This window comes from Lepidochelys kempii, chromosome 3, assembly GCF_965140265.1.
Source record: "Lepidochelys kempii isolate rLepKem1 chromosome 3, rLepKem1.hap2, whole genome shotgun sequence".
NCBI classification, from domain to species: Eukaryota; Metazoa; Chordata; order Testudines; family Cheloniidae; genus Lepidochelys; species Lepidochelys kempii.
Window position 1 is genome coordinate 10587192 of NC_133258.1, and position 14240 is coordinate 10601431.

The following is a 14240-nucleotide window of genomic DNA, read 5'->3' on the forward strand; positions in this document are numbered from 1 at the left end:
TTTATAATATGGATGCAAAAGTTCACTGACTCAAGCATGCCTCATAGACAATTGATTCTAAATCCAAAATGAAAGAGTTTAGGATTTCCCCAGAGAAGAACCTAAGTGACAGTCCATCCTGATGTTCTTATTCCACCAAAACTCCAATTGATATTGATGAGAGCAATACTGTTGCCACCTCTGAGGTCCAAAAAACCCAGGACATCTGGGATGATCCTGAGCCCATAACACTGGCCAGCTGTTGGTGTGTACTGAGCACCCTGACAGATTTCCTGTGACAGCTACCTCAGAAAAGGGGTGATCCTGGGCAAACCTAGACATGTGGCAACCCTAGAGAGCAAATTCTTGGGGACTTTTGCCTAAATAAGACTGCAAGCTTGGGCCCAAGTGAGGTCATGGTGCTGTAGTGTCCAAAATGTGCGCTCCATCCCTTGCTAGTGATTGATCCAGCTTACTTGTGCTTTCAGCTAACAGGTTTACCTTTATCACAAGCAATAGAAATCTGTGCTTTGGAGCTAAAGACCCTAGATTCAAGCAATGGGCGGGGATTGGTACAGCAGCATGGAAACCTTAACAAATGGTAAGACCCAGACACAAGTCTTTTTAAAACAAATAAAGTTAACATCAAAAGAACATGGTGCGTGCAGCCTACTGGTCTGTCTCTCCAGCCCAGGAAGCACAGATGGCATGATCAAAGTCTGGACCAGGGCTTCCTTTATTATTCAAACACAAAACAAAGCATTTCCCTTAACCAAAGCAGGCCTTTCCCCACACTGAGGCCTGCTACAAGAGCCAAGCTCCTTCTTGCAGCCCTTTCCTCCAGTTGAGCCTCTTGCTGGCTTTAGAATACATAAGAACATAGAACATATGAACACAAGAATGGCCACACTGGGTCAGACCAATGGTCCATCTAGCCCAGTACCCTGTCTTCCAGCAGTGGTCAATGCCAGGTGCTTCACAGGGAATGAACAGAACTGGCAATCATCAGGTGATAAATCCCCCGTTGCCCATTCCCAGCTTCTGGCAAACAGAGGCTCGGGACACAATCCCTGCCCATATTGGCTAATAGCCATTGATGGACCTATCCTCCATGAACTTATCTAGTTCTTTTAAAAACCATGTTATAGTCCTGGCATTCACAATATTCTCTGACAAAGAGTGCCACAGGTTGACTGTGCATTGTATGAAGAAATACTGCCTTTTGTTTATTTTAAACCTGCTGCCTATTCATTTCATTTGGTGACCCCTAGTTCTTGTGTTACGAGAAGGAGTAAATAACACTTCCTTATTTACTTTCTCCACACCCATCATGATTTTATAGACCTCTATCATATCCCCATCATATACACAGTCATGGCTGAATGAAAGTGATCACAACACATTCGTACGTCGCTGACAGCTGCAATAACGGGGAATGAAATCATTATCCAAAGACACGTTTTTTTTTTAAAGACAAGGCCCTTAAACCTCAACATTTCACGATCCCAGAGCATCATAAAGACATTGACTCTCCGTCTTCATCAGTTCAAATACCTCAGCCTGCATCCGTTGTTGGATCCCTTCTCCAGCAAAGCTAGAACTCAACCAGCTATCAGCCATGAGGCTCCTTTTCCAGTTCTTTGCTGTTCTCTTCCAGGCTGATCCAGGTAAGGTGTAAAACAAAGGATCAGGAGACTAAAATGGCATCTTGTGTATGTCAATGAGGAAGATAAAATAATTATGTATTGAGGGACCAAATCCTGATCCTCAAGCTTTGTTCAGGACTGCGGTAATCAGAGTAGTTTACCAAAGACAAGGCTTTGCCACAATCTGTAAGTACTTTCACAGGGAAAAGATACCTAATACTACATGGTTTTTTAATCTAGCAGACAAAGGAATAATAAGATCCAATGTCTGGAAGCTGAAGTCAACACAAATCAAACTAGAAATAAGATTTTTTTTTTAACAGTGAAGGTCGTTAACCCCTAGAACTGATTGCCAAGGGAGGTGGTAAATTCTCCTGCCATTGAAGTCTTTAAATCAAGTCTAGATGTCTCACTAAAGTATATGGTCTAGTTCAACCATAAGCTATTGGGCTGGATGGAAGAACCAGTGGGTAAAATTTAATTGCTTGGGTTAAGCAAAAGGTCAGACTACTTGATCACAGTGACCCCTTCGGGCTTTAAAAATCTATGAATATATAGTACTGTGGGCAATATAGGCAAGAGATTTGTACTGCATTAAAAGAAAACTAGGACACCTTCAGTCGGAAAGTTCTGATAAGGAGAAACTTCTTGGCACAAAGAGATACTGAGTTTATGTAGAGTCCACTATAAGACCTGCACACCATTTAATTCCCACTTAATTCTGTAAGTCCTCAAAATAGGGCATTAGTGGTCCACAGGCCTCGTGCGACCCTGCACAGGGTTGAAAATCACCCTTGAAGAACAAGTTATGATGTGAGTAAGAACAACAGCCTCTCATTTGGCTAATGCACCGAGGAGTGAACTGAGGACCTCCTGAGCTAAAAGCATGAATAACCACCTCTGTAGCGTGGGCCTGTAACAGCTCATAGCCTCTGTGGAATGGCACCAAGGGGACTTCCACTCACCAGTGGGTTACATAAGACTTGTTAGTCAGGTGTTAGACATTGACAAAGGTGCATTAGACGGAATTACTGCATGGGACCAGGGGGCAGCATTGCTTTACAGAGTGGGCCATGTCCTCAGCTGGTGTAAATTGACACCAAACGAGCTGTACCAGGTTCCATCATGAGAAGTTCTGGCCCCCAGATTTCCTCTTCGCTTGCTATTTTATGTTTAATTTATTGTGGTTCTTGCAAAACTTGAGCCTGAAAGACACACACACAGAGAGAGAGAGAGAGAGAGCAAGAGCGCTTGCCTTCCTTATCTGAGGGTTAGGGCAAGGAGAGCAGCCACTTTCAGAAGGGTGGTACTTTTTGCCAGGTAGCTGGGTCACCTGTTTAAATTCAGGTGGGAATTCTCTGTCCTCAGATGCTGCAGTTGGATAACTGTGCTGAATTTGACCAGGAATATCTGCATCCACCATTCAGTTGCTGGGTACTTATTGCACCTGTACCTCTGAAACTGAACGCCATAATTTACCTGGCTTTATGGATATAAGCAAAAAATCAGAGTTTCTTTTGTCTCTGCAAGAGACCACCTGCCTGAGGGCAATGCTTCCTGTCCACACTGCATCTCTGGGAGATGTCCCTTCACTTCTAAAGCCATTGGCTCCTGCTTCAATGGAAGCCTAAAATGCTTTTCTCTTGGGCTGGGAAGAATCTGGTGAGCTGGAGAAAATCCAAAAGGGAAAGGATCAGTGGGTGATAACAAGATTTGTTATTATCCTTTTAATAAAAGGAAGAGTAGCTGTGAAATTTGCTTGTATGCATGGGGATGGCTGTTTCCAGCCTTCTCTGTAGAAATCCCTTTATTTAATTCAATGACAGTGGGAAGAAATTAAATACACAAATTGCTGTTGCATGTTAAATCCATGCACGGGGATTGAGATCACTGAGACCTGTGCACCTCTATGTGTCACACACAAAGCACACCCGGATGTATCTTTGTCTGTTTCACGCATGTTCCTTATCCTCTCTGGCTGTATTATTCTCAGATGAGTTTGTTCAGTCACAGTTTGGCCGTCCATGCGGCTAAATATGGAATAAAGTTATCACTCTGACTTTCAATTCTCCTTTGGCTCTGCTCTTGAAATGTATGTATAGGACCTTCCCAACACTCGCACTCCTGTTATTGGAAACATTCGCCAAAGGCCCGGCTTGAGGCTCTTCAAAGTTGCTGTTTCCAGTCTTTCGTGACTGCACTTTCGCAGCTATGGTTGGTCATCTTTGGTCTCACGTATATTGTGCAACATGCAGTATGCACTGGTAACGTAAAGCAGGCATCGCTATTAGCCTCAAGCAGTGTCAAAAGGCACAACCCTTTCCAACTTTGACAGGCATGTTCCTCAGGCAGCCTAGAGGTACTCAGGGCAAAATTCAAAAGCTCCTTTCTCTGTCCTGGTTTTCAGTAGATGGTTCTATAAGCAGGGCTGGTAGAGATTTTTGGATGGAAAAAAATGTTCCCACTGGAAAATGCGGTTTCACCAGAATTGAAATTTTCTGTGGGAACATGTTGATTTTGATTAAAATCTTTGATTTTTCACAGGGAAAAATTAGACTCAGAATGAAAATTCAAAGCAAAGCAAAATATTTCATTAAATTTCAGTCTGAATGTTTCATTTTAAAAAATTTAAAATCGAAAGGTAAATTTTTGGTAAAGATTCCATTCCAGAGGGGAGAGGGAGGAGACTGGGGACGCAGATGGCTGTTGGGGCCAAACGCAAGGAGCACTTGGACAGCAGCTCTGAGACACGGCCCTCCCTGCCCCCAGCATGTCTGGGTGCCTCCTGAGAAGATGGCTTCACAGAGCACCCATTCCCTCCCCCTGCTGATGCAGCTTCCTTCCTCACAGTGGGGGCAGGAAGCCATATTTGGTGTCCTACAAGCAATGCCAAGTTTCCCCAGAACTAGAGCACTGATGCCTGGAATGGCAAGGGAGTACAGCTGCTACTCCTACAACTCTCATCTCCTGCTCTTCCCCCTCACTGCCCCCTGTTCCCCCTCATCTCTCGTCCTAACCTGTCCACCAGGTAAATAGAGTTCCTTTGTTTGTGTGTCTATGGGTAACTTCAGGAGACCACCAAGCACCCACAATACCCCAATCTCATCTGAAAAAGTAACTCAAAATGACTGCTCCAGCACTTCCTGTTCTGAGCTGACATGTCAAATCGTTTGGTTTCTGCTTTAAAAGTGGAAGGTTTTCACCGGGACGTTTCTGATTTGAAACTCTTCAGAATTTTTCATCATGCAAAATTTTTGCATTCTCAACTTTCTGTTCCAATTTAGAACAGGAACAAAGTTCAAAATGTGGAAATTCCCCATGGAAAAAAAAATCCATTCCTTGACCAGGTCTGCTAGGTAACATATTTGAACAAAAGTCAGAGGGCAGTAACAAGTGGTGCATTTAAGTGATACAGACAGACAGATAGGGAATAAAGCAATCACTCCTTATTGCCAATTTCCCTTTGACCTGTTCTCAAAATGTGTGGGTGGGATCTTCCTAAACCGGGCACTCGTGTTACTCGAAACTGGCTAAAGGCTTTGCTTCAGGCTGTTCAAAATTAGGTGAAAATCTCCTTATTCCTGTTCCCAGCACTTAGTAATGGCCTCACCTTTCCCACATGTGGTCACCTTTGGCCAGTGATAAGCTGCCAAAATCTTAACAACCGGTTCCCTCCTCACCCCACGAGGGGGTCGTGACCTGCCCCCACCCCCCAGGACTCCTGCCCCACCCCCGGGACTCCTATCCCATCCAACACCCCGCGTTCCTTGATGTCCCCCCGCCCCGAGTCCCCTGCCCCATCCACCCCCTCCCCGTCCCCTGACTGCCTCCAGAACCGGGAAGGAGGGTCTCATGGGCCACTGTAGTGGGTGCCCACCCCGTCCTGCCCCTAAGAGCCAGAGGGACTTTCTGGGGGGTGAGGTGGGGAGTCCCGGCAGTGCTTACCTGGGGCAGCTCCCAGGAAGCATCCGGCAGGTCCCTCTGGCTCCTAGGGGCGGGGTAGCGTAGCTGGGGGGGAGCATAGAATCATAGAATCATAGAATATCAGGGTTGGAAGGGACTCCAGAAGGTCATCTAGTCCAACCCCCTGCTCGAAGCAGGACCAATTCCCAGTTAAATCATCCCAGCCAGGGCTTTGTCAAGCCTGACCTTAAAAACCTCTAAGGAAGGAGATTCTACCACCTCCCTAGGTAACGCATTCCAGTGTTTCACCACCCTCATAGTGAAAAAGTTTTTCCTAATATCCAATCTAAACCTCCCCCACTGCAACTTGAGACCATTACTCCTCATTCTGTCATCTGCTACCATTGAGAACAGTCTAGAGCCATCCTCTTTGGAACCCCCTTTTAGGTAGTTGAAAGCAGCTATCAAATCCCCCCTCATTCTTCTCTTCTGCAGACTAAACAATCCCAGCTCCCTCAGCCTCTCCTCATAAGTCATGTGTTCTAGACCCCTAATCATTTTTGTTGCCCTTCGCTGGACTCTCTCCAATTTATCCACATCCTTCTTGTAGTGTGGGGCCCAAAACTGGACACAGTACTCCAGATGAGGCCTCACCAATGTCGAATAGAGGGGAACGATCACGTCCCTCGATCTGCTCGCTATGCCCCTACTTATACATCCCAAAATGCCATTGGCCTTCTTGGCAACAAGGGCACACTGCTGACTCATATCCAGCTTCTCATCCACTGTCACCCTTAGGTCCTTTTCCGCAGAACTGCTGCCTAGCCATTCGGCCCCTAGTCTGTAGCGGTGCATTGGATTCTTCCGTCCTAAGTGCAGGACCCTGCACTTATCCTTATTGAACCTCATCAGATTTCTTTTGGCCCAATCCTCCAATTTGTCTAGGTCCTTCTGTATCCTATCCCTCCCCTCCAGTGTATCTACCACTCTTCCCAGTTTAGTATCATCCGCAAATTTGCTGAGAGTGCAATCCACACCATCCTCCACATCATTTATGAAGATATTGAACAAAACCGGCCCCAGGACCGACCCCTAGGGCACTCCACTTGACACCGGCTGCCAACTAGACATGGAGCCATTGATCACTACCCGTTGAGCCTGACAATCTAGCCAGCTTTCTACCCACCTTATAGTGCATTCATCCAGCCCATACTTCCTTAACTTGCTGACAAGAATACTGTGGGAGACCGTGTCAAAAGCTTTGCTAAAGTCAAGAAACAATACATCCACTGCTTTCCCTTCATCCACAGAACCAGTAATCTCATCATAGAAGGTGATTAGATTAGTCAGGCATGACCTTCCCTTGGTGAATCCATGCTGGCTGTTCCTGATCACTTTCCTCTCATGCAAGTGCTTCAGGATTGATTCTTTGAGGACCTGCTCCATGATTTTTCCAGGGACTGAGGTGAGGCTGACTGGCCTGTAGTTCCCAGGATCCTCCTTCTTCCCTTTTTTAAAGATTGGCACTACATTAGCCTTTTTCCAGTCATCCAGGACTTCCCCCGTTCGCCACGAGTTTTCAAAGATAATGGCCAATGGCTCTGCAATCACAGCCGCCAATTCCTTCAGCACTCTCGGATGCAACTCGTCCGGCCCCATGGACTTGTGCACGTCCAGCTTTTCTAAATAGTCCCTAACCACCTCTATCTCCACAGAGGGCTGGTCATCTCCTCCCCATGCTGTGATGCCCAGCGCAGCAGTCCAGGAGCTGACCTTGTTAGTAAGACAGAGGCAAAAAAAGCAATGAGTACATTAGCTTTTTCCACATCCTCTGTCACTAGGTTGCCTCCCTCATTCAGTAAGGGGCCCACACTTTCCTTGACTTCCTTCTTGTTGCTAACATACCTGAAGAAATCCTTCTTGTTACTTTTAACATTTCTTGCTAGCTGCAACTCCAGGTGTGATTTGGCCTTCTTGATTTCACTCCTGCATGCCCGAACAATATTTTTATACTCTTCCCTGGTCATTTGTCCAATCATCCACTTCTTGTAAGCTTCTTTTTTGTGTTTAAGATCAGCAAGGATTTCACTGTTAAGCCAAGCTGGTCACCTGCCATATTTACTATTCTTTCTACACATCAGGGTGGTTTGTCCCTGTAACCTCAATAAGGATTCTTTAAAATACAGCCAGCTCTCCTGGACTCCTTTCCCCCTCATGTTATTCTTCCAGGGGATCCTGCCCATCAGTTCCCTGAGGGAGTCAAAGTCTTATTTTCTGAAGTCCAGGGTCCGTATTCTGCTGCTCTCCTTTCTTCCCTGTGTCAGGATCCTGAACTTGACCATTTCATGGTCACTGCCTCCCAGGTTCCCATCCACTTTTGCTTCCCCTACTAATTCTTCCCGGTTTGTGAGCAGCAGGTCAAGAAGAGCTCTGCCGCTAGTTGGTTCCTCCAGCACTTGCACCAGGAAATTGTCCCCTACACTTTCCAAAAACTTCCTGGATTGTCTGTGCACCGCTGTATTGCTCTCCCAGCAGATATCAGGGTGATTGAAGTCTCCCATGAGAACCAGGGCCTGCGATTTAGTAACTTCCGTGAGTTGCCGGAAGAAAGCCTCGTCCACCTCATCCCCCTGGTTCGGTGGTCTATATCAGACTCCCACCACGACATCACCCTTGTTGCTCACACTTCTAAACTTACTCCAGAGACACTCAGGTTCTTCTGCAGTTTCATACTTGAGCTTTGAACAGTCATACTGCTCCCTTACATACAGTGCAACTCCCTCACCTTTTCTGCCCTGCCTGTCCTTCCTGAACAGTTTATGTCCATCCATGACAGTACTCCAGTCATGTGAGTTATCCCACCAAGTCTCTGTTATTCCAATCACATCATAATTCCTTGACTGTGCCAGGACTTCCAGTTCTCCCTGCTTGTTTCCCAGGCTTCTTGCATTTGTGTGTAGGCACTTGAGATAACTCGCTGATTGTCCCTCTTTCTCAGTATGAGGCAGGAGCCCTCCCCTCTCGCGCGCTCCTGCTCGTGCTTCCTCCCGGTATCCCACTTCCCCACTTACCTCAGGGCTTTGGTCTCCTTCCCCTGGTGAACCTAGTTTAAAGCCCTCCTCACGCAGTTAGCCAGCCTGCTTGTGAAGATGCTCTTCCCTCTCTTCGTTAGGTGGAGCCCGTCTTTGCCTAGCACTCCTCCTTCTTAGAACATCATCCCATGGTCAAAGAATCCAAAGCCTTCTCTCCGACACCACCTGCGTAGCTATTCGCTGACTTCCACGATTCGACGGTCTCTACCCAGGCCTTTTCCTTCCATGGGGAGGATAGATGAGAACACCACTTGCGCCTCAAACTCCTTTATCCTTCTTCCCAGAGCCACGTAGTCTGCAGTGATCTGCTCAAGGCCATTCTTGGCAGTATCATTGGTGCCCACGTGGAGAAGCAGGAACAAGGACTTGATGAGTCTCGGCAGTCTCTCCATCACATCGTGAATCCTAACTCCTGGCAAGCAGCAGACTTCTCGGTTTTCCCGGTCGGGGCGGCAGATAGATGACTCAGTCCCCCTGAGGAGAGAGTCCCCGACCACCACCACCTGCCTCCTTCTCTTGGGAATGGTGGTCGTGGAACCCCCATCCCTAGGACAGGGCATCTTATGCCTTCCAATCGGCGGAGTCTCTTTCTGTTCCCTTCCCTCAGATGTATCATCTAGTCCACTCTCCGCATTAGTACCTGTGGAGAGAACATGAAACCAGTTGCTTACCTGTATTTGCATTGCTGGTACATGGACGCTCCGCTTTCTTCTTCTGGAGGTCACGTGTTGCCAAATTTCTTCACCGTCCTCCTGTCCCCGCTGCGCAACCTGCTCTGAATCTTCAGAACGTTGTGTCTGTAGAAGCATATCCTGACATATGTCCAGGAAATCTTCAGTTTCTCCTATGCAACGGAGAGTCGACACCTGTTGCTCCAGACCTTGAACCTTCTCTTCCAATATGGAGACCAGCTTGCACTTTGTACAGACAAAGTCACTTCTGCCCTCTGGAAGAAAGACAAATATGGCAGGAGCCAATGTCTGTGTTCTATTAAAAGACCTCTCTCCCTGCTTGGTCAAGGAGTCTATTACCATATTTCCTACTCTTTTTGTTTCAGGAGATACCTATGGGGAAGCGCTGTTTTCCTTCCCCCTAATCCAATTAGTCCAGTTTCCTGGGATGCATGTCCCCGGAATTCTGGCAATCAACCATCAATGACTCAAAATGGCCTCTTCCACTGAAGGAGTGGATGGACCATTTGTCCTGTAATGACTCCTATCCTCCACAGACTCAAAAACCAAAACCAAAACCAAACCAACCAAACAAAAAATATCTTGACACACAGGGCACAAATTTTAGTTATTCATCCAAACAAGAATTAATAGGGATCTTAGATCATCACATACCTTAAACACATATCTCCTAATTTGTCACAGCCCTTCACAAATGTTGCTAAGGCAGGTCTCATGTCCTATGGGGAGGTTACACAAACTGCAAATATAACCCAGATCTCTACCAGAGCAGAGTCTCATCTCACAGCCTTAGCAACACTGTTTTTCAGAAGGAACCTGCCCCATCTATGTGCTTGGCTTCATTCCTGGAAATGTCATCATCGGGGCGGGACAGTGTATGCGGCAATGAAAACAGTTTAAGCTCTGGGCTTATGTCTATGGGTTGTGGATAGTTTTATGAAAGCAGAGCTACCTCCAGTAAAAAATATTCTACCCTAAGTTTCCTATTGCATGAGGTGCTAGACATGAAAGCTACATAAACTAGTAAAGTTGTTCACTGGAAGATAAATGGGCTGATCTGGCTGGGTCTCAGTGAATGAGAAATGCCTGTCATGTGGAAATCACAACTCTTATTTCCTCTGCTCTGCACATGTAAACTAAGATTCCTTTTCTTTGCAGGATTCACCCAGGCTCAGAACATCATTCAGTGTAGATGCCTCGGGGGTTCCTGCTGGCGTGGGTCATGTCCCAGCGGCTTTGCTCGTATTGGCACCTGCATTGGATCAGACAGCTGCTGTCTATAGTAACTTCAGAATATTGGCGAGGCAACATAGCAGGGCTGGCAGGAATGTTTGTTGCTCTCTGTTTTATATACACATGGCCACTTAATCACATTAGTTTAGGAAGAAAACCACTGTTTCCTAGGCATGCAGGGGAGGGGTTGAATCTGTGTGCGCCCGGGGCAGTTTGCGGCAGTCATGTGCTGTTGCCATAAAGAGAAAGGTAACATGTGCGAGCTCAGGGAGAGGGTCTGTGCTACCCCTCATAAATGTCCTGCACCAATGGCAGAGTCTAGGGGGAAAGGAGGCTTGAAGCCAGATTCTGGACTGGCTGGGAGTTGCAGTGGCTCGGCATATATTAGATCAACCCTGAGGGCTGCTCTAATTTATGGCAGCTTTACCGAGACTTTGTGGAGCTACCCAGACTCTCTATAGCCTCACAGCCCTGGCATCTCCCAGTGCCATCCCCTTCATCACCCCCTGTGCCAGAGCTTGGGAAGAGGGTGTAGTGCAGGGCCTATTCTATCAGCACCACGCTCCTCATGGACTGGGCCTTGAGGTGTATATACACCTGATATATGCAGCCAGACTGCCGCACAGGGCCACAGGCCAGAATCAGCCTTGGAAATCTAAACTAATTTAGGAATAGTGAAGACAAGATAGGACAAAGTAAATCTCCAGGAGAGAGCGCAGGGGCTGCATCTCCTCTGTATCTGTCTGCAGTAATTCTGAGACCCATGCTGTGGACAGGCAGCATATTTAGTCATTTAGACACGCAATGCACAGAAAGGAAGAGTCTAAAGGCCTTGTTTACATTACAGGTTGCACCAGTTTAACTTTTAGCCAGTTAAAAATCTAAAGTAGTTAAACTAGCGCCAAACAGCGTGGACTTTGTTATTTCTATTTAGTCCCGTTTAAACCGGTCTGTTATCTGTTTAGTAGAAATCAATTTTTTCCTGAGTAAGCTAAATCTATATTCACATGCCAAACCCTGCCCCCCCGCCCCCCCCCCCCCCGGCACAAAACAAAACTTTGGTTAAACTGAAATAAGAGTGTCCGCTGTGTGTTTTGCAAAGAGTTAATTCAATTGGTTTAAAATCACACGTTTAGTTATAGCCGTGCTACTTGTACTATAGGTTATCGCTACACTTACAGCAGTGTGTAGAGCACAGGCACTGCACAGGTAGCCGCATGCCATAGTAAAAGACGGACTGTGTCCACACCTGTCATTACAGTGAACATAAGAACGACCAGACTGGGTCAGACCAAAGGTCCATCTAGCCCAGGAGCCTGCCTTCCAACAGTGGCCAGTGCCAGGTGCCCCAGAAGGAATGAACAGAACAGGGCAATTGTCAAGTGATCCAGCCCCTGTTGTCCAGTCCCAGCTTCTGACAGTCAGAGATTTAGGGACACTCAGAGCATGGAGTTGCATCCCTGACTCTCTTGTCTAATAGCCATTAAAGGACCTATCCTCCAGGAACTTATTTAGCTCTTTTTTGAACCCGGTTATAGTTTTGGCCTTCACAACATCCCCTGGCAACAAGTTCCATAGGTGGACTGTGCGTTGTGTGAAGAAATATTTCCTTTGGTGTGTTTGAAGTGTATAGCTACCCGTCGTAGTGAAAGGATCCGACGGTGGGGAGGCAGCCGGGAAAGGCTCTGGCTGCTCCCCACTGCAGGAGCCTTCCACTGTGGTAAGGAAAGGGTGTGGTGGCGGGGAGTGGGGGGCTGGCAGTGAAGAAAGGCTCTGGCAGCGGGACAGTATGCTGCTAAAAATAGCAGTGTAAATGGAGGAACCACTGCTTGGGCATGTAGTCAGCTGTATAGGGTATATACCCTGGGGGTTCAGGTGTGTAGGGCACTCTATTCTACTCACCTAAGCCATGCCTAAGCATGTACACGGCTATTTACACCCATGCTGGCTGGGTGTGCAATGTCTGTACTCTATCTGCTGATGTAAGTGTAGATGGACCCATAGGCAGACCCTGAGAGTGCTGAGTTTACTTTGAGCCCTGGGTGAATGTTAATGTGTGTATGGATGGGGGAGGTGTTTCTAGGAGTGTGTTTATGAGTCTGAAGTGACGGAGACTGAGTACATTTGAATGTGTGTGAGACAAATGAATAAGCAAAGTCCCGGCATGATTTTGTGCACGGAGCACAGGGAGAAGCTTCTCTTCTTCTTCTCTAGAGAGGCTCATTCCTAATGTCTTTGAAGATTTCAGCATTTTTCATGCCATTTTGGCAAACCGTTGTGCCCCACGTCCCGAAATAAAGCGACTGAAGCTTCCTGCTTCTCCCGGTTGAAACGCAGGCGGGGGGATAGTCACAGCATCTTTTGAAAACTGTTTTCATTTCAAAGTTGAAAAAGGAAACGATTTTTTGCTTTACAAAAATAAAAAAATTATTATCCAAAATATGTGGGGTGGGTATTCCCCTTCCCTGCTAGTTCAGATGTCTGGTATATACCCGGTAAGCCAGATAGCCAGCCAATTCATCTGTTTAGATATATCTGACTATCCCCATTAAAACTCTGTAGTAGACTGTTGCAGTGGGAAAATGAACTCCCTGCACTAGAGTAAACTATGGACATCTGTACTCACCAGTCAGTGACTGCACATTCCTATTGTGCCAGTTGATTGAAATCAGTCACATTTCCCGTGTTTTTATGGGAATAAACAAAGAATCTGAGAGTCTTTTTCCTTTGTGCAGGTGGTGGTGTCTCTGAAGGCTCTGCTGATTGCCTAAGCAGGACCTCTGGGAATTTGGGAGACGTCCCCTCATTTCTAAATCACTGAATCCTGCTGCAATGGAAGCACCATTCACTGGGGCTGTAAAGAACCCCATGAGCTGGAGAATTTCCAGAAGGGAGCCCTTGTATCACCTGTAAAGAGATTCCCTCTTAATTAAATCAAGTTGCTTTGAAAACACAATGCCGAAATGTGTTTTTGTGTCAGAGTGGGAGGGGGAGGGGGGCTTTTCTGCCATTCTTCTCCATAGAAATTCATTTCTTTTTTTCAATTGTAAATAAAATACAAAGCATGTTAAATCCACATGTGCATGTTTATTGACCGTGGTCTACACATCTCTGTGTGTGTCAACAAGCTCAGGTGGATGGATCTATTTCTTACACAAGTTACAAATCCTTTTGGTTTGTGTTGTGTCAGAGGAGCTGATACAGTTGAAGCTTGATGTACAGTGCGTAACCCCCACCGCAGTGCTCCATGGCACCCGGATCTCCTGTCCTGTTATTATTATGAAAATCTATGGGCAAATGCCACAGGGTCTGTACTGGGACTTCTCTGATGCGTGCAAGCAGGGCCGGCCCACAACATTTTGGCACCTGAGGCGGGGAGCTCAAATGACACCCCCATGCCCCCTTGCTTGGGCCAAAACTTTGAAAGGTCTCAATTCTGCCTTCTTCCCGTTCTACTCCTCTCATGGTACTGCTCTGCTACCTACCCCAATAAAGGAGAATGAACAACTTAAAATGCCTTGTTCAAAAATTTTAAGTAACATTTAACTTTCAAACGTCTGAACAGCAAATGTAACTTTTCTTGTCTGCATAGTAAACACTGGCATTTTTATCTCTTTGAATAATCAAAGTGGTGCTTTCCGTGCCTTCTTCATTGTAAAGATTTGAACTACTTCCTGCTGAAGGTCCACAGTCTG